This window comes from Pteronotus mesoamericanus, unplaced genomic scaffold (assembly GCF_021234165.1).
Source record: "Pteronotus mesoamericanus isolate MK-2021 breed Mesoamerican mustached bat unplaced genomic scaffold, CSHL_Meso_final scaffold_232, whole genome shotgun sequence".
NCBI classification, from domain to species: Eukaryota; Metazoa; Chordata; class Mammalia; order Chiroptera; family Mormoopidae; genus Pteronotus; species Pteronotus mesoamericanus.
Window position 1 is genome coordinate 22,315,499 of NW_026555311.1, and position 22,877 is coordinate 22,338,375.

A 22,877-nucleotide genomic window follows, 5' to 3' on the forward strand; every position below is an offset into this window, starting at 1 on the left:
AGACCTTTATACCTCTATACAGACCAGTCATGACCTCTGAGCTGCCCCTAGAATGGGAGCATGATCCTGGCCAAGGGGACTTTCTTCACCTAAGCCAATTCTGAGGCTCACAGAGAAAACATTACCAGCAGCTGTTGAAGAAGTCCTTTCATCCTGAAGGGTGATCTGGTGACACATCAGAGTGCCCTCTAAAGACAAACTGGTTCAACTGTGCCTTGTACCAAAGAAGGCTAAACCAAGACTTTCTAAGGGAATTTAATTACTTTTGCTGACTGAAGGCTTTAGGTAATACTGTACCACGATATATGGCATGAAAGGTCTCCTTTAAAAAGCAAACAATTGGAATGACTCAATTAAGAAAAAAAGAGCAGATAAAATGGCATGGGAATGACAAGGAGGTGAGTAAGGTAGTTTAAGTATGGTCACTCTGTAGAATAAAGAGCCAATGAGAAACCCTAACTTGCATGGTAGCCAAAAGGATTTTAAGAAACATGGTTGTTAATGTTTGATTGGAAGTCATTGGTGTTGCTTCAGCGTAAATCTCCCTCAGCTCCACCACTTCCACCAAAGTCTTCATGTTTACTTTGAGGCATGTGTCCTGCATGAGTGATGTGATTTTAGTGGAGATTAAAATATAAACTTGAGATTCATGAGTGGACAGGAGCCCAGAACCAACCAAAACCGACCACTTGAATTTTCTTAAATCTTCGCAAATAGTTAAATAAATCTTTCATAAATCTTAGCAGATTATACAAAAGTATAAAATGGGGTTCAAATTTACCTTAATAGATTTCAAGGGATGATGAAACTTCAGGTGATACATGAAATACAGTTGTGAAAAAAAGTATATATATAGTAGTGTTAAATAGTTAAACAAAATATTGATAATTCAGAATTTAGCAAAGGAACAAGTTTTAGACTTTGTCTCCCCCTGATAAAGTGAAGACACTAAATATTTGTAAAGGATATTTTTATTGAGTGTGTATTCAAGCCCCACTCATCCTAAAAATTTTTATTTCTCACATAAGTTATGAGCACTGATGAAACCCTGTTGAGCTACAGTAGAGGGCATTTTGTAGAAGAAATGTATAAGAGGACATGCCAATTGTATGTCCTTAAGAGACCCTTACTGCCAGCATTCCATTCTTGCATGGACATTTCTGTCAAAAAATTTATTAAAGAAATAGAGCAATAAAATTAGATTATGAAATCCATTTGAGAAGGAAAAGCATTGCAATTTTGATACCGAACCTAGAATAATTAGGGGGAGAAAAAAAATCTGCCATCAAGTACCTACTCTCCACCAGTCCCTGAGTAAGGCGTCTCAAATCCTCACATGACAATGAATGTAGAGCGTCCCATTTTCTCTGAGGAGCACAAGGGTTAGAAAACTGTGTCACTTCTCCGAGATCACAGAACTAAGATTCAAACCCAGTTTGGCCTGGCGAAAGGCCCATGCTTCCTCAATTGCTGAGAAGTTTTGAAATTTTCTTATCAATTATGATAAAAGGAAATGATGTCAGGTATATTTCAGCAAAATCCTTTGTAGAATATAAATGATCATGAAATAAAGAAACAGAAGATGAAGGACAAAAGGATCCTTATGGAACCGTTAGTCCATTGAAGCTGTCTTCAATGTTTAAGGGAGAACGTAGTGGTAATTAGCAAGAACTTCATTGTGTTATGCTTGCATGTTATTTGAATTAGTTTTCAAAACTTATCCTGTCCAGTTAACTATAACTCGTTCACCCCATAGTGCTTCATCAATGATTATCAACATTCTGTTGACCTTAACAAAGATAATCTGAGCTCAAGAGCCAAACTCATATTCATACACACAGAACTGGTGTATGGTGCACTGTCTAGGCAAGCAGCATCTTTACCTAATGATAGTCTGAATCTGATCTATGTTAGTTCTGCTGTGCCTTAAATTTAAAAATATCATAAAGACCTTATTTTGAAGGTACCTATTAATAGCAATATTAGGATCAAATTCACTTTGTGTGACTAGCTATCACACTACATCTCTATAACTGCTAAGCAACTTTATTGTGACATCATTTGGGACAGGTTTTATTTAAACGGCTTCATAAAAAGTGAACCCTTGTAGTATGTATATATAAAGTAATATTTAAATTAAAAGGAATGAATGGTGGTATTTTAGAATGAGAGGATGGATATGCTCTTTAAAATTTGTATAACATTCCCCCACAAAGTAGTGTTTTTAGTAACTATCTGTGCTCCTTATGCAAACTTCTTTTGGTTCTTCTGCGTTAACCACCACCCCCACTATAGTACAACTCTTCAATATTTTCCATCCTCTCTTCAAAGAACTATTCAGTCATTTTTTTTCTCTGTGGACTTTGCCTTTATGACTTTGTCTTGTTCTATTCTGCAACTCATAAAAATTAGGAAACCAAGTGTAACATTAGAATAATTTTCCACCGCAAAGCCAGTTTTAGAGTGTTCACCAAAAGCAGATATTATTGTACAGTTTGAAGAGAGCAGATATTTACCTATAAAATCAGGGCTGTTCCCTGTAGGTTGTATCACCACAAAAGCTTGCATCTCCAATTACCCAGAGTCTGGTTTCAAATATGCTTTCCTTCTAGGCAGGTTTTCTGTAACAGATCCTGTGCCCACAAGACTCTCCCTTGGGCAAAAGCGAACACAAAAGTGCCTTTGTTTTCCTCTTGAACAGGATTCAAGGCAACAGCCCTAGTTTCTTTGCTTGTGGGTTTGCCAAGCTGTTCAGCATACCAGGAGGAAATGGAGTGTGTCTGTGTTCCTCCCACCTGCCGCACCATTCAGAGTCAAGTGGGAGTAAACCTTTGGGTGCCCACATCAGGCTTTTGAAGTCCAGCGTACAGTCCTTAAGAGGAGTCTCAAAGAACCAGTTTTTCCTTTGGTTATATTTATATGGTTTATCTGGTGTTACTTCCTGGTAAGCACATCATACAGTGAAGACTCATTACATCTCAAGGAAGGACACATTTAGGAAATATCAGTAAATACGTAACAACACATTCACGCAGGTTAGAAGGAAAAATACTTTTTAATTTATTTTTACATACATAAATGTCTGATGTAGTATGTCTTTTTTTCTTATAAACCAAGAAATATTGATTGAGCTCTTATGATAGGACATAAACCCTATGCTTCATACAGGGAAGGCATGTGTTTTGTCAATGAGCTACAGCTCTTAGCATTTACTGCTTTGTTTGTGTGCAACTTGTGTTTACTTCATTATTTCTGCTACATTGAGCTTTATATCTTCTATCCTTCTGACTTACTTGGCAAAAATTGTCAAATACTATGTGTTTTCTCCTTTGCGATTTTCTGAATTTCTGTTTGATGTTTATTTAATTTACATTGTTCATTACGCTATCTGCCTTCTCAATTTCTCTTTCTAATTCTGAAACTAAACACTTCACAATTTTTCTCTCCTATGCTCATGTTTTTAAAATCTTACAGCAATTCTAATTTTTTAAGTTTGTATCCTATACTGAGTCAATTTCATCTTTTATTTTCTCTTTTTTTTTCATTCTTGCTTTTGGGTTTCCATTTCTAGACTGCGATCCTGCTGGGCAACCGCCTGTTACAAAACACAGCACAGGAATCTCCTGGGAACAGCCTGTCAAAATTGTCTACTTGGCGATCAGTTACAGTACTTGGCAGGTGGCGTGCGACTGATCATTGCTTGAACAGAAATGTGTTAAACGAATATGTGGCCACATTAGAGTCACATAAAAAACTGATTCTAGATGTAAAGTAGCCATAGAACAGAAAAATAAAATTATATCAACAAAAAGAAAAATTACCATTGAAATCATATAAAATAATGAAATGCCAAAAGATGGGCAAAATACTCATGTTTTTATTGTTTTGAGACTTTCACTCTTGGGGGTTATGAAATAATTTTATGTACATATGTGAAACAGCAGATTGTATGGCTATAACTGTTAAACTGTGATTTTTTCAAAATGTTTTCTAATTCTCATCATTGTGTTTCTTTCCCTATTCTTTCCTAATGTTCACTATTACTGACCTAGATACTCTACATCAAAAGCATTTAGTAGAAAAGAAAACATATGGCATTATGGGAGTAAAGTGGTAAGTGACAAAAACAACTAAGAATGTTAAATGGGATTTTAATGAATCCCAGTGTTTCATTTAAAGAAAGGCAGGTCCCCATAGTATGACATGGTGTTCTAAATTTATGCCTTAATAAAGCCAGAAATTACTCTTTTATATGCATTGAATTAAGAGGAGTAAGGAATTCAATTTTGGAAAGACAGCAAAGCAATTATATAAAAAAATAAATCCTTTCTTGAACAATGATTCCCCTATAAAACCAATAATTATATTTAATCACAGAAATGTTTGATTAAAAGAGAGCCAAATAGGAAACATCAAGTGTTGGTGAGAATATGGAGAAGTTGGAACCTTCATACTTTTCAGAGAAGAATGTAAAATGGTACAGCAGTTTGGCAGTTCCTCAGAAAAATTAAAAAATTTTTACCATTAAAAATTAAAAATAGAATTACCATATGACCCAGAAATTCCATTTTAGGTGTATACGTTGGAAAATTGAAAATAAGTACTCAATAAAATGCTTGTACATGATTGGTCAGAGCAGCACTATTTATATGGCCATCAACAGATAAATGAATAAACATAATGTGGTATATACCTAGAATGGGGTATTTTTAGTAATAGAAGGGAATGAAGTACTGACACATGGTGCAACATGTATAAACCTAGAAATCATTATTATGCCAAATGAAATAATTCAGGAAAAAAGTCACATACTGAATGATTCCATTTATGTGGAACATCCAGAATAAATGAATCCATGAAGCCAGAAAGCAAATTGATGGTTGCAATGGCTGAGAGGAGAGGAGAATGGGGAGTGACAGCTTAATAGGTAAGGGCTGTTCTTTTGGGATGATGAAAATATTTTGGAATTGGGTACAGGTGTGAGTTATACAACATTGTGACTATACTAAATCCTACTTCTTTTTCCCTCTCTTTCTTTTCTTACTTCCTTTTTTTATTTTAAAATCACTAAATGAGATATATAAGAAAATTTTTAAATGGTAGCTATAAAAATTTAAAATACTATGTTTATGATATTATATACTAATTAAACACATTTTAAAGATATTCCTTTATTTTCTTATACTAAGAAGACCTATTGTTTTCTAATTTCTTTTAGCACAGAATCCTGTTTTTAAATTTAATCTCATGGAAATAGAGATCCAAGATGACAGAGGAGTAAGTAGAAGCCACACTAAGCTCCTACTGGGACCAAACTGGAACTACAACTAAATTGAAGACAAATCACCTTCAATAAACGATTGAACAATATAGGGAGAAAAGACTTATAACCACAGACAAACAAAGAAACAGCTTCACCACATGACTGGTAGGAAGTGTGGAAGAGATGTGAGAGGGCTGGCTTGACTTCCATGGGTGGCAGCTGAAGTGCTGGAGGAACATTTCAGAGGCCAGGGGATTCCTCTGAGAAGTATGGGGTCTAAATCCCAAGCTGGCAGGCCTATAGCACAAGAGCCTGAAAGAACCCAGATAACATCCAGCTGCAAAAAGCAGCAAGGTTTCTCTCTGCCAGGGACAGATGGCTGGAGACTCAAAGAGCCTTTTAAAGAGACAATGCACAAAATTTCATTTGCAGCCACTTACCCTAGGCTCTGCAAAGGGGGGACCAGGCTAGACTAGAGACACTTGAAGAGACACTGGTGGTGGTGGCCTGGGGGAGAAACGTGAGTAAGTAGCCGCCAGAATACTAGCGCAGACTCATCCACCATACCACAGCAGCCATCTTACTCAGGCAGACTACTCTGCTCCAAGTGGTATCAGCCTAAGGGAGGCAATAGTCCTGCCCACAGAAATTAATCTGCCCCATGCTGTGGTACTTAAGCCTGACTGCTGAACAGATTGAACATATTAACAATTGAAGGAGTCAACCATAGACAGTGGATCCCTGGTAGTCTTGAACAGGATGTCTAAGACCAAGCTGGGACACCATCTGATATCACCAGAGGTGGATCCAAAAAGCAAAAACAGTGTACCTGCATAGCAGCATACGAGATGTGGTGGACAGAGTGACTCTCAGTCAGCCAACCAGAGGGAAGCCAACCAAAGATCTACCTGAAAACAATCAAAGCCCAATTATAACCAGAGTGCAAACACAAATGACATAAAGGGCATCCTAAGAGCATCAAGTTCAGGAGATCAGGGAAATTGGGCCACTGAATCCCACAGGTCTCTTAACATAGACGGTCATACCACAAAGACAGGGTATTAAAGCAGATCAAATTAAGAAGCAGAAGCAAAGAAGATTCTCCCCTAAAATAGGGAGACAAACAAACCCCAATTGAAAGGAAAGGAGAAATCCCTGGAGAGAGTGCTAAATGAAATAGAGGCAAGTAAACTATCAGCAACAGAGTTCAAAATAATGGTTATAAGGAAGTTCATTGAGCTTGGGGAGAACTATAAAGAGGCTACAAGCAACTTACAGCAAACTACATCAGCATGAAAAAAGACACATAAATTATCATAAGAACAAGGAGAAAATGAAAAAATACAATTTCTGAATTGAAGAACACGTAGAAGGAATTAAAACAGGCTAGATGAAGCAGAGGATTGAATCAGCAAGCTGTATGACAAGATAGAAAAAGATTCCCAGACAGAGCAATGAAATGAAAAAGACCCAAAAAGAATTAAGAGGGTTTAATGGAGCTACAAGATCAAATGAAACATAATAATATTCATATCATAGGAATACCAGAACAAGAAGAAAGGGAGAGCAAGGCATAACAAACCTGTTTGAAAAAGTAATGACAGAAAACTTCCCAGACTTGAGAGGAAAAATGTCACGCAAGCCCAGGAAGCACAGAGGGTCCCAATAGAGATGAATCCAAAGAGGCCCACCCCAAGACACATCATAATTAAAATGGCAAAATTTAAAGACAAAGGGAATAGTAAAGGCAGCAAGGGAGAAATATCTAGTAACATACAAGGGAGCCCCAAAAGACTTTCAGCTGATTATAGAACAGAAACACTACAAACCAGAATTATTTTAAGTAATGAAAAACAAAGGCCTGCAACTCTCTACCCAGCAAGATTCTCATTTAAAATGGATGGTGAAATAAGGAGCTTCCCAGAGGGGGGAAAAAAAAAAAAGGCTTGAAGACGATATCTCCACCAAACCAGCATTGTAAGAGATGCTAAAAAGCATACTCTAAGAAAATGAAGAAAACGAGGGAGAGAGAGAGAAGAACACAAGTACAAAGGGAAAAACTGGTGATGAGTGAAAGCCCATCAGTAATAATCTTAAATGTGAATGGATTAAATGCTCCCATCAAAAGATATAGGGTAGTTCAATGAGTGAGAAAACATGAGCCTCACATATGCTGTCTACAAGAGACAACATCAGAACAAAAGATCTAACCAGACTGAAAGTGAAGGGATGAAAAAAATATTCCAAGTAAATTGACCTGAAATAAAAGCTGGGGTAGAAATACTTACATCAAACAAAACAGATTTCAAAAAAGAGACAAAAGAGGACACTATATAATGCTTAAGGGAACAACCCATCAAGAAGACATAACCCTTTTAAACATATATGCACCAAATATAGGAGCACTCAAATATATAATAAAATCTTGGAAGACTTCAAGAAAGATATCAACAGCAACACACTCATAGTAGGGGATTTTATCACTCCTTCATCAGCAATGGATAGATCTTCCAAGCAAAAAATCAACAAGGATGTCGTGGCATTGAATAACACTACAGCAAATGAAATTAATTGATATATACAGAAATTTCACCCCAAAGTAGCAAAATACACATTCTTTTCGAAAGCACATGGAACATTTTCAAAGATAGACCACAGGGTAGATCACAAAATAAGCCTCAACAAATTCAAGAAAATTGAAATTGTATCAAGCATCTTCTTGGATCATAGCTTGAAACTAGAAACTAAGCCCAAGGAAAAAAACTCAAAAACATTCAAATTCATGGAGACTGAATAACACGCTATTAAATAAGGATGGATTAATGATGAGATCAAAGAAGAAATCAAAGAGTACCTGGAAACAAATGAAAATGAACATACAAACAGCCCAAAATCTATGGGATACAGTGAAGGCTGTACTGAGATGAAAATTCATAGCATACAGGCCTAACTAAAAAAGATAGAAAAATCTCAAACAATCTAACTGGACATCTACGAGAACTGAAGGAGAAAAACAAACAAAGCCCAGAGCAAGTAGAAGAAAGGAAATAATCAAGATCAGAGCAGAATTAAATGACATAGAGACTAAAAGAATAATTCAGAGTATCAGTAATCCCAGGAGCTAGTTCTTTGAAAAGATAAACAAAATCAACAAACCTTTAACCAGCTCATCAGAAAAAAAAGAAGACCCAAATAAATGAAATGAGAAATGAAAGAGGAGAAATTACAATTGATATCAAAGAAATACAATGATTCTCAGAAACTACTATGAACGCCAAGAAATTTGAAAATCTGGGCAAAATGGATAAATTTCCAGAAACATATAATCTTCCACTACTGAATCAAGAAGAAGCAGAACACCTGAATAGACTGACAACAATCAGTGAAATTGAAGCAGAAATCAAGAAACTCCCAGTATACAAAAGCCCTGGATGGGATGGATTCACAGGAGAATTTTACCAGACATTTAAGGAAGAGCTAACTCCTATCCTTTTCAAACTATTCCAAAAATTTCAAGCAAAGGGAAGACTCCTAAATGCTTTTTATGAGGCCAGTATTACCCTAATTTCAAAACCAGATAAAGACACAACAAAGAAACAAAACTACAGGCCAATATTTTTGATGAACATAGATGCTAAAATCCTCAACAAAATACTGGCAAACCAGATCTAGCAATACATTAAAAATATCATACACCATGATCAAGTGGGATTCATCCCAGGGATACAAGGATGGTATAATATACACAAACCAATAAACATAATACACCACCACATGAACAAAAAGAAAGAAAAAGTCACATGATCATATCAATAGACACTGAAAAATCATTTGATAAAGTGCAGCACCCATTTATGATAAAAAACACTCAGCAAAATGGGAATAGAGGGAGCATACCTCAACATAATAAAGGGCATATATGGAAAACCTACAGCCAATATCATACTCAATGGGCAAAAAATAAAAACTTTCACAGTAAGATCAGGAACAAGGCAAGGATGTCCACTTTCTCCACTTTTATTTAACATAGTATTGGCAGTTCCAGCCATAGTGATCAGCCAAGAAAAAGAAAGGAAAGGCATCCAAATAGGAAAGGAGGAATTAAAACTGTCATGATTTGCAGATGACATGATAGTGTACATAGAAAACCATACAGGCTCCACCAAAAAGCTACTCAGTCTAATAAGTGAATTTGGCAATATAGCAGGATATAAAGTCAACATTCAGAAACTGAAGGCATTTTTGTACACCAACAATGAAATATCAGAAACAGAAATTAGAAAAAAAAAATCCCACTTACTCTAGCCACGCAAAAAATAAAGTACTTAGGAATAAACTTAACAAAGGAGATAAAAGACCTGTACTCAAAAAACTACAGAACACTAAAGAGAGAAATTGAGGAAGATACAAACAAATGGAAGCATATACCATGTTCATGGATTGAAAGAATCAACATCATTAAAATGTCCATAGCACCCAAACCAATCTATAGATTCAACACAATCCCTATTAAAATATAAATGACACACTTCACAGATTTAGAACAAACATTTCAAAAATTTTTATGGAACCAAAAATGACCCTGAATAGCCTCAGCAATCTTGAGAAAGAAGAACAAAGTAGGAAGGATCACAATACCTGATATCAAACTATACTACAAGACCACTGTATCAAAATAGTCCAGTACCAGTATAAGAACAGACACATAGATCAATGGAACAGAATAGAGAGCTCAGAAATAAACCCATGTTTCTATGGTCAATTAATATTTTGACAAAGGAGGCAGAAACATAAACTGGAGTTAAAATCGCCTGTTCAACAAATGGCGCTGGGAGAATGGAATGATACATGCAAAAAAATAAACTAGACCATAAACTTATACCATACACCAAAATAAACTCAAAATGGATAAAAACCTTAAACATAAGCCATGACACCATAAAATTCCTAAAGGAAAACATAGGCAGTAAATTTCAGATATCACACAGCAATATTTTCTCTGATAAATCCTATAGGGCAAGCGAAATAAATGAAAGAATAAACAAATGGGAAGTCATCAAAATAAGAAGCTTCTGCACAGCTAAAGAAAACACCAGTAAAATTAAAAGGCAACCAACCATATGGGAAAACATATTTGCCAACAATAATTCAGACAAGGGTTTGATCTCCGAAATATATAAAGAACTCATTCAACTCAATGCTAGGAAGACACAAAATCCGATTAAAATTTGGGCAAATGTCCTGAACAGACACTTCTCCAAGGAGGACCTAGAGACATATGAAAGGATGCTCAGCATCACTAGGCATCAGAGAGATGCAAATTAAAACCACAGTGAAACACCACTTCACACCAGTCAGAATGTCTATTCATTAACGAACCAACAAACAGCAAGTGGTTCATTTCCTCTCTTATCCCCTTCCCCCTTCCTTCTGGTCCCTGTCTGTTTGTTCCATGTCTCTGGTTTTATTTTGCTCTTTTGTTTGTTTTGTTCATTAGGTTCCTGTTATAGGTGAAATCATATGGTATTTGACTTTTGCCACCTGGCTTATTTCACTTATAATACTCTCTGGTTCCATCCATGCTGTCTGAAGAGGGAACCCTAGTTCACTGTTGGTGGGAATGCAGACTGGTGCAGCCACTGTGGATAACAGTATGAAATTTCTTCAAAAAACTAAAAATAGAACTGCCTTTTGGCCCAGTGATTCCACTGTTGGGATTATACCCTAAGAATCCTGGAACACCAATTCAAAAGAACCTACGTACCCTCATGTTCACAGCAGTGTTATTTACAATAGCCAAGTGCTGGAAACAGTCTATGTGCCCATCAGTAAATGAGTGGATGAAAAAATTGTAGCACATTTATACAAAGGAATACTACACAGCAGAAAGAAAGAAGGAACTCCTACCTTTCATGACAGCATGGATGGAACCAGAGAGTATTATAAGTGAAATAAGCCAGGTGGCAAAAGTCAAATACCATATGATTTCACCTATAACAGGAACCTAATGAACAAAAGAAACAAAAGAGCAAAATAAAACCAGAGACATGGAACAAACAGACAGGGACCAAAAGGAAGGGGGAAGGGGATAAGAGAGGAAATAAGGGAAAGGTCCTGGTTTAAGAACAAGCATAAATGACCCATGGACATGGACAACAGGGTGGGGACTGACTGTGTGTATGGGGGACTTCATTTTTTGCACTCAGGAGTAACTGAAATTACTTGTTTATATAGGTTCACTTGTTTATGCTTTATCTCTTCAATTGGAATGGAGGGTGGGCAGGGCAGGGGAGAGCAAAGGTTGGAAAATTGGGACAACTGTAATAAAATAACAGTAAAAAAAAAAGTAAAATAAATTGAATGTAGTTTAATCTCATGGAAAAAAATTCCAGTATATAAAACAGATAAAAATGGAACTGATCTATTTGTATCTTTCCGCAAGTATCCTCTCACCTCAGAATACTGTTTGAAAACCACGGCTTCAACCAGTTCACTATAGTATGTAAAGACATTTCTTGTTTTCCTATATCTATTTAATTTGTTGGGCCTATTACCAGAAGAAAAGAACAAATTTCTCATTTTTAGTGATACATGGACTCAGGGATTCCTTTAGAATACATTTAGTAAATTACTTCTGGGGAAGTAAATTGTACTTTAGTGTCCTGAAAAAGACCATGTAATTCAGAAGAAAAAAAAACAGTCTAAGTCTTATTCAATTCTTTCTGTTAGGGTTTGGACATTCTGTACAATGTGAGTCTGTTAAATTTTTTTTAGGTCCATCAGGATAGGTTAGAGATCATTCTTGGTACCTTTCTCTGTTTTTCTCTATTTTTTCACTAGTAACCTCACAGATCATCTGCCAGTTATATCTTCAACTAAGCACATATGACCAAAGCTCATTGTTGGCAAATTACCAGATAAAACATAATTAATTACAACAGGAAAAGGCAAGGACTGCATTCACTGATGTAACTGGAGCCACCAGGAAGAATTCATTCTAACAAAATAAATCTCCACAGAGCCTGGAGGAAGACAAAAATTGAGTTTATTGTGACTGTTTGCATGAAAATGTATCAAGGTGTCCTACCAAGATACTAATGCACTAATTAAAAATTCAAAAGCTGACCAATGTTTACTCCTGTGGAGTCCCAAAACATCTAACTTCTGCAAACATCAGAGACTGTTAATCTTTCTAAAACTTAGTAGGAGCCAGGAAATTACAAATGACATTACTTGCTGCCTACCTGTGTTATGGTTAAGCCATAAATGAAATTATTCAACACAGAATATGTAACTTCGGAGAGGTCTAAGTCCTCCTGCCTTCCCACTCTCTTCCTTCATTCCCACCAGCAGAACACTGCTTTGATGAATAATTCTGGAAAGCTCATGTAAACATTATCCCCCATGCTGTGCATTCTCCTCTTCTGCCTAGCTTCTTTCTTTTCAATATTCATAATATGCATATGCAATGCTCTTTTTATTATATCCATTTGGCAAAATGACGGCCCTAGATCAACATATTTCCACCTATTTTTTCCTGTATGTGAGATACTGAATTCTCACAACTGCATAAATTGATACTATGGCAAATTCATGGTGTCCAATCTTGATAAAATAAACTCTCATTGCCGACTCTCAGTTACTCTGAGTCATTCTCTAAATCTGTATCATGTGCCAGGGATATTCCATGCTTTGGCTCGAAAGGAAGGCTCCCTTCCCTCATGACACTGACATTCCAACTGAGGAGACAGAGTCTAAACAAGTGAACCTACATAAACAAGAAATTTCAGTTACTGCTGAGTGCAAAAAGTGAAGTTACCAGGATGATATGGCAGAGACATGTGGAGAGTGCCACTTGTTCTCGTGCTCAGGGAAGGCCTCCCCCTCTTAGAGGGGGTGGCATTTGATGAGCAAAGTCAAGAACACATGGATGGCACCTGTAGAGAAAAGAACTAGATTTGCAGTAGAACAAGAGATTTTAGGGCAGGGAAATGAGGCCAATGAACTCACAGTTAAGTATACAACAGTAAGAAGAGAGTGATCAGAAGTGATCACACTGAGTTTGTAACCCATGGAAATAATATTCTCAGTAGAAGGTCTGAACTGTGAGGACTAAAAAGGGCTTCTGGTGGCTAACTGGGCTCAAATTAAAAACAAAACAAAACAAAACACGCAAAAACCAGAGCATAGCAGCCATTTCTGCATAGGTGTCTCATGCAAACTGCGCTTGTCAATAAAACCTTTGCTCTAAACTGTGCTTCTGCCATCTGAGCCAGCCCTTATAAAGGAATTTATGGAGTCCTATTGCAACCAGTAGGACTGAGGCTTTCCCCAGCCAGTTGGAGCTGCACAGCTCTGACCGAACAGAGCAACTCTATTCTTACCAATCAGGGACCACGTGTGGAGACTTGTCTGTACAAGCCAACTCCCCTCTGGCTGGGAACACAATTTACACTGAACACTGAATACTGTGTTTCCTCTACTGTAGCTAAAACACTGAAGACATCTCTCCAGGGTACATACATATATTTCATACATATAGTGTACAAACGTATATGCCCTAGCTCCAAATAGTAAGAGTGTCAAGAACCAGTGACCAACTCTTTAAAGAGGACAATTAGCATCCAGATCTTGTTTTTTAAGTACATTCTTCCACTATAGAAACCAGAACCCCTTGGAAAGGTGTGATTCCAGGGCCATGACAGGAAAAATGCAAGCGAAGCGTAGAGTGTCTTGTGATGCCATAATGTACAATCATGTTAGAAGAAAAAAAGAAGAAGAAGAAGAAAGATAGAGATCAGGTTGAAAAGAAATGAGATCCAACCTGAAATTTTTTATTGAATTTATTGAAGTGGCACTGATTACAAAATTATACAGGTTGCAGGTGCACAATTCTACAACACATCTGCACACTGTATTGTGTGTTCACCACCCCAAGTCAAGTCTCCTTTCGTCACCATTTATCTCCCTTATAGCTTCCTCCAGCCCCACCCCCGCCCCTGGCAGTCCTCACACTGTTATCTCTGCCCGGAGTTTCTCTCTCTTTTTTTCCCTTCAATCCCTCCACTCCCCACCCACCCACCTACCCACCCCCTCTCCTCTGACAGCTGTCAGCCTGCTCTCCATTTATTAGTGTCTCTATTTTTCTTGATAGTTCATTTTTGTTCATTAGTTGTCACATTATGACTGAAATTATATAAAAGAATTTTTAATGGTCATATCTGGATGCATTTTTTGTTTTTCAATAGAGCTACCTCTACTTACCCTGATGTCAGAGAACTAGCCATCCATAATTTCTCACTTTTAAAAGTGTGAATGACACTGACTCAGAACCTCCCCGAAGTGCTGGATGATACAGGCCAAACACTCTGCATAGTCCTGTTGACTACTCACTCAGCAACCTCATGGTACCAGGCCAATAATCTTCTCCTCTGTTCCTTTGAGAGATAAGGGAAGGGAGGAGAAAATGTCATAGTACTTCTCAAAGAAACTTTCCTCAAGAAACTGTTTCTCAAAGAAACCCTTTCTTTCCTGTTCATTCATCTTCAAACATTTGAATTATAATGCAGATGACACAGGGAGAGGTACTAGCCTAAATGTTCAAAACTGAATTTTGATTACCGACTTCACATACCCTGAATATATATCTAGCACATCCTTGTGAAATATGAAAATATTTGTAACCTGTTATGATCTCAAACTAGTAACAAGTTCTCAAAATTTGGGCCCTCAGTTAAACTTGCCCAAAGAATCCCATTTTCTTATTTAAGGATAAAAATAAACTTGCCCATTAAGAACTCTTCTCTGTTCTCCACAACAGACCTGAAAAACTTTCCAAAAATGCTTGTGGGCCTCAATAAAGGCCCTTACTTTATTAGAAAAATAAATCTGCCAGAATTTACCTCAATTTTGCCAACTCAAATACAAATATTTCTACCTGCTCCCACTTTCATTCTTCCCTTCTTTGCATAGAGTGCCTAAATTATAGGATACGTGCAAACCTGTACCGAGACACATGATGACTATTCAGAAGACTATAGACAAAGAGAAACTTTTACAAGATTCCAGAGGAAAAAAATAACAGAAAAAGGAGAGATATTAACAAAGGGTGGAGGGTCAAAACAACTTTGAATTTCTCCATAGTCACATTGAAAGCTAACAAGGTCATAAATAATTTTCTTTTTTTTTTTTTAAAGATTTTATTTATTATTTTTAGAGAGGGAGGAGGAGAAGGAGAAAGAGAGGGAGAGAAATGTCAATGTGTGGTTGCCTCTCGAGCACCCCTTAAAGGGGATCTGCCCTGCAACCCAGGCATGTGCCCAGACTGGGAATTGAACCAGCGACTGTTTGATTTGCAGGCTGGCACTCAAACCACTGAGCCTGCTGAAAGAAAATTATTTTAAATTGAAAATTTTAAGTCAATCTGTACTTAAATAAGGGCGAGGATAGAAAGAAGATATTTTACTCATCCAGAATAGAAAAGAATTATGGCCCTTGTACTTTCTATGAAAGCTGGAGAAGGTGATGTATTAAAAGAAATGACTGAAAAATAAAAGTGGAAAACATGGAATAGATTATTTGGAAAGACAGGAAGGAAATTCCAGCTACTAGAGTAAAAAGAGCCCCTCGATGACATCTCTGATTCTAGCCAAGAGACTAATGAAACTAGATTGGAGGGGAAAAAAGAAAAAAACTGAGATCGACAGAATGATTCATGAATCTGATGATTTAGGAAAGGATTTACACAATTGGCACAGGGTTTGGGACTGAATTAATGATGAATACAGAGAAAGCTAAGCAAGCAAACAAAGGTGATATTTCACTCCAGAGGAAAGTCATCTATGACTAACGTTTGCATAATCATCATAATGTAAAAATAATATATTAATCTAATCAAACAAATGACCTGGCTATCACTGGGAGGTTTGATAGTGGGATGGGTATGTGTCTGTGGAGCATAGGTGAAGAAAATTAAACACTCATCTTCTACAGTACAAGTGATCAAATAATTCCTAAAACTGAAATATCAAGAAGTAGGAATACAAACACATTCCTGAGACCTATGGAGTTAAGTACCACAGGAATCAATTTTAACTGACTATTAGTGCCTACGGAAAAAAGAAATGTGGAAGGGGGGCCAAAGAACTGCTTTCTCATTGTTACCAAGCGTATGCATTTATTTGCCTTTTAAAATTTTCTGAGAGCAGATGACAGCCAGTAAGGGGGCATTGTTAGGGGGTGGAGAGACCGAGCCAAAAGGAAAAGGGACTCATGGACACGGACCACAGTGCAGTGATTTGCTGGGGCGAGGGGCGTAAAAGGGGACTAAATGTAGTAAAAAAATACAATACAGATTAAATAAAAAAAAATTCTGTACATGTTAAACTTTAATAAAAATGAAAGCAAAGCATAATGGGAACAAAATATTACCAAAGATTTGCAAGGTTTTATTCCTCATAGAACTTATAAGTAATAAGGGAAACAGGCAACTAATGAACACATAGATAACATCATGAAACAAGTTCTGAAAAACGCTGTACAGGAAAGAGTGTGCCTGACAGAGGCTAACTGGAGGTTGTCAGGGAGGATTTCTCTGTTTCTCTAAAGAGATTAAATGTAAGTTAAACAAGAATAAAAAGTCATGCGTAGGAACATACCTGGGGTGGGGTTGGAAGATTGTTCCATGCGTGAAGAAATGTCAATTAGAGACCTTGAAGCAGCAAAAACTTGATGTTTTAGAGAAATTGAGGGAAGGCCTGAGTATTCATAGTGGCTGTAATGGAAAGTTTGAAGTAAGTCAGAATAAATAGGAAAAATCTGTATGAGGCATGGATTTTATTTATAGATAATATTTAGAATAAATTAGAGTGTTTAAGCAGGCAAGTAAATTTATCTAAAGATCGGCTTGGTGACCATGTGCAGAATGAGTCGAACACAGGCAATATTGAGGTCAAGAAGACCACCTAGGAGGTAGTCCAGATTAAAGACAGCAGTAGCCATGGAATTGGAGAGACATTATAAAATATATTGGAGCCATAATGCACCAATTAGATAATGGGTCCAACCTGGTGGATGAAGGAAAGGAAGTATTAAAGATAGCCCTCAGGGTTCGGGTTGGAGCAACTTGGTAGGTGGTCTCACCATTTACTGATGTAGGGAATGTTGGAGAAAGAACACCTGGGGAGAAGGGTGTGCAAGTAGAAAAGTAGAGTCCTTTCTGCACAACTTCAATTTCAGATGCCATTGTGTACTCAAGAGGGGCTATGAATCTCGCAACTGAATTTGTGAATCTGAGGTTCAGATGAATCAGTCAGGGAGCTATCAGAAATCGAAAGGCATATAAAGCCGTAGGAATGGGTAGAATCAGCTAGGCTGAGTGTGTAAAGATAGAAAAGAGGAGGACTACATTAGAGTTCTGAGTAATTCTGTAAAATAGATTTCAGAAGTAAAAGAGGATCAGAAGAAGACTGATAGGACAGCACGGTGATGTGGGAGTTAAAAGAGGAAATTGTTTTATGATGGAGAAAAGGAATCTATTATGTCCAATGCTATTCAGTGACAAAGTTAAGAAGGGAACAGAAATATGCCCTTTGAATTTGGCAGTATGAAGGATATTAGTGACCTTGAAAAAAATAGTTTTATCAGAATGGTAGAGGCAATAGCCAGAAATGGGCAGACTGCAGTGAGAAGGAGGTAAACAATTATAGGCAACGGTGGAAAACAGAGAAAGAATGAGTCCTAAAAAAAAATGTGTTGAATGAATTAGATATCCAAACAACCTACTAGTTCCTTGCTAAATGGGAAATAGTGAGCAGGCCAGAATGAGCTGTGAGACAGGAAATGACAAAGGTTAGAAGGGCCCATGTCATAGGGGACTTTAGTGTACATATCATAAGTTAGACATTAGGTCAGTTGCATACTAGTAGCAAATGGTTGGTTTTATTTCTCAGGTACAAAGCATTTACGTAAAGTAAAAAATTCAGAGCCAATATCTTCACTACAGTGAGAAACATCAAGAAGCCCAGAGCTTTTAACACCCAGTCGTACTTTAGAAATTTAGTTTTTACAAGCAAGTTATTCTGAGTGCCTACTGAATTTCACAACTTCTTTTGTTTTTGTCAGTCATACAATTTTAAAGCTGCAAAGGCCCTGTATTTGTTTCTTATGAATGTTGTAATGAATTGTCACAAACTTGAGGTCTTTAAAAAATAAATTAATTTTCTCTGGAGATCAGTATCACTGGGTCAAAACATAGTTTCAGAGGGCCATGATTCCTCCAGACGCTGCGGGGAAGAATCTGTTTCTTGCCTCTTCTAGATTCTTGTGGCTCTGGCATCCCTTGGCCTGCAGCTATATCAATCCATAGTCACATCGCCCTTTTGTTCTTCTATATCACATATTCCTCTATATTCCTCAAATAAAGACACTGTGATAGCATTTAGATTCCTTCAGATAATCCAGGGTAATCTCTCCATCTCAGGATCATTACCTTAATCACATCTGACATATTAGGTAACTCGCACAGGTTCCAGGGGTTACGTCGGGAAAAGGGCATCATTTGCCCTACACAGCTTCTCAGAGATCACTTAAGGTAACTCTCATTTTTATTGAAAGAAAGACAGGTGGAACTGAAGTGACCTGCTCAGGCACGTACCTAATAACAGAAAAGACTGAAGCCAGGTGCCAATCTCCTTGCTACAAAAACCTCGCATAAAATTAGAAGCAGGACGATACATTTTTCTGTTTTCTGAAATTGGTTTTGCATAGACAAACTGGAGACTTATAAATCATAGAGACTGAGAATCAAAAATTCAAAAAGAAATAATAAATTGCATGTTTTTTTCAAAGTTAACCCTAAAAATTATTTTTAAGTTACATAAAGAAAAATTCTTATTTATAATGCTAATTCATCATTTTAAATGTTTTATTAGAATAAGAGTTTAGTGTTTTCAATAAGTGTTTATCAACAAGGATTTGCAGACAATTTTCCTGAAGGTTCTGGAAAATTTTCTTCTTCTAAAGAATCAATGTTTGAAAACAGTAGTGTAGATCAGCGTTTCAGTGTGTTAATAATTCAGATAATTAAATATTATTTCTTCTCAATCACCTGGAGAGAGAGGATTAAGCATTGTATGGCCAAGATCCTCCTTGTTGAGGGAGCTGGGAAGGCTACTGGGATTTTCATAGTTCCCAAGCCATTTTTATAGCCGGATCAGTGTACTCTATTTCATTTCATGTGTTTACACTCCACACATAAATTTCCTAGGTAAAGGGAGAAAAAAGTTACAAACACTGTCTTAAATGATTAAGTTATACCACAGAGGGTATTATCAGTCATTATTGCAAATTTCCCAAGTGTCACATCAGTCTCATTAAGTGAAAAAACAAAATATAAGAGAACATTGAAATGAAAGTCGATTATTCCACAGTCACTCAAAGCTGTTACAGGTAAGAGTCATTGTTGGTATATGTTGAAAATAATTTGGCAAGGCCTAATGCTATTTGGAACTCTCATATGTGACTATGTATTGAGTAAGCTTTTTCAAATAAACATGTTCTGCCCCACCACATGTTGTCTGAGAGATGAGCTCTGAAAAATATCATGTTAGATTCTTATTTCCTGATTTTATATTCAGAAAAATTCTTAATTTCATTCTTCTACATCCTGATCTATACTTGTTATTTTTAATCATTTTATTTTTATTTATTTATTTATTTATTTATTTATTTATTTCAAATACATTTGTCTCTGCCTACCCCCCACCACTTTCCCTTGCCCCCTCCTTCCTTCCCTCCCTCAGCTCTTCCCCTTTGGTTTTGTCCATGAGTCCTTGCTATATGTTCCTTGACTTTCCCCTTCCCTTCCTTTTCCCCGCCCCCTCCCTCCTTCCCTCTTGTCTCTGTTGGTTTCTTTTCCTTTCAGTGTTGCTGGTCTTATTTTCCTTGCATCTTTGTATTGTTGGTTAGGTTCCACTTATAGGTGAGATCATATGTTATTTGTCTTTTGCTCCCTGGCTTATTTCACTTAACATAATGCTCTCCAGTTCCATCCATGCTGTCACGAAGTTTAGTAGTTCTTTTTTTCTTTCTGCCGCGTAGTATTCCATTATGTTGGAAGCAACCTAAATGCCCATCAGTAGATGATTGGATCAAAAAATTATAGTACACTTTATTTTTAATAATTTGGTGGCATGCACATTTATTTCATTGTGCTTCTATTTTGTGTTTCCTTATGCTTTGCACATTTTAAAATGTTCATTGTCTACCCGAGTATCCTCTTTTATCAAATTTCTATAGAAGACTTATGCCCATTTCTCTTTTAAGCTGTATTTTCCTTATTGATTGGCAGAAGTTCTTTATATGTTCAAAATATGAGACTATTTCTTCCATTTTATAGGTTCTCTTTTCACTTTTTTAATGTTATTTTTGTACATGGCCCAATTATTAATTTTAATATCAAACATAATAATTATTTATTATAATAGGCCTTACTCAACCATTTCAATGCTTGACTTTAATCAGATGATCACCAGCTGTATGAATTTACATAACTATTTTGAAACACCCAGTTTATTGAAGAACATCAATCTTACTAAATTTTACTTCAGATGTGGAACCCAGTTAAAATTCATTCTCAATTATTTTAGTGAGAGTTATGTGTTAGTGCAGCATAGTATGTAAGAGAGTGGATTTTGGCATCAGACATGGTTCACACCCCCACTCTGCCATCTAGTTCAGTTTAGTGAATAATCTAACATGTTTGAGTCTCTCAGTAACTTTTTATGTTCGATAAGGATAACAATGTTTACCTGGTAAATGCATTCCGAGTTTTAAATTGTTATTATATATAAAATGCCTTAATATAATGTTATTTTAATATGTCACTTTTATGCCCTGACATCTGTGGCTCAGTTGGCTGGGCATTGTTTGCAAAGCAAACAGTAGTCGGTTTGATTCCCAGTCAGAGCACATGCCTGGGTTGCAGGCCCATCCCTAGTTTGGGGAAACAAATCAATGTTTCTTTCACACATTCATGTTTCCCTCCTTCTTTTTCTTTTTCCATTACTCTTTCTCAAAAAATAAATAAAAAAAATATTTTTTAAATGTCACTTTTGTAAGCATTTAAAAAATGTAAACTACCAAAATGTTTTTAACCTGAACCATAGTAGGATCCCGTGAACTTTCCTGCTGTTACTAAATAATGAGTCAAAATGTCCTTATAGCTGTAAAATCAATATAATTCATATGAAAATGGGAATTATAAGACGCTATTCAGGTGATGGATGGACATTCACAATTTCACTTTTTAAATGACACTCAGGTACTTAATTTTTAAATTGCTTTTTTGAGAGATGAAAAATAAACTCGCATATCATCAACATAACAATGTCAACTAAAATATACCTTAGAGTCAACAATTCTGGAGCCACCTTTATTCAAGAATTATATTCTATGGGTCTTAATGGTATGTTTAAAATGAATAGGAAAATGGTTGGCAATACTAACAATAAGTTACTGTGTATTGCATGAAACAAGAAAAGCCAATAACATATGCTATATAAGAATGGGAGGGCCCACAATGAATTGCATCAAATACAATAGACAGGTCCAACGATGCGGAAGTTGACCGCATACTGTTATCAGCATGCATGAGCAAATGATTGTATAGTACTCAGAAAGAGGCAGCTATCACACTGTGGTAAGATCAAAACACAGAAAGTTCTCATTAAGGTTTTTATGTTGGAGGAAATTGTGTAAGTGTGTTATCAGAACTTTTAAGAATGTTCTTGGCTAGAGAAGGCAAATTGTTTGGTAAGAAAGTAGAATTAAACATTCCCCACAAACTCTCCATGAGGAATGATTTTTTTCCATGCTATTCCATGCTATTTCCATGGAATAGAAATTCCTTGCATTTCCCATGTTATTTTTTAAAAATCTGTAGTTAGTGTTTTCCAATATATACAAATATAAAAATTTGCTTGCTGATATAAGTAAGTTATATCGATTTTAATATCTTCTCTTCCAAGGAAATTCACCCTGTTGGAACAATTATAGGTATAGATAATATGGATATATATATATAACGTTATCAATTTATGTTAACATATATATTAATATAGAACATAGTTTATATTATGTATTAACTAATATATCATTGCATATAATTGGCAGATATATGATACATACATATACATATACATATGACTACATACACGTATGCATACAATAATCATATATAGAGCAGCCATAAGAAAATCCTATAGGCTAAGTTGATTAAACCACAGGAATTATTTTATCCGGAGGCAAGAAGTCTAAATCAAGGTGTTGGCAGATTTGGTTTCTTCAAAGGTCTTCCTTTTGGCTTACAGACGGCTCTCTTCTTATTGTGTCCTCCGTGAGTGTATATTCCTCTTACTATAATGATACCAATCAGTGGATTAAAGCCCACTCTAAAGTTGTTCACTTTAACATAATCACATTTTAAGTACCTGACTTTTAAACACAGTCACATTCTGAAGTACCAGGGGTTAGGATTTCAACACACGAATTTGTTGGGTGGGGCGCAATTCACCATATAACAATACATTTTATATTTCTTTTGTGAGTAACTGCT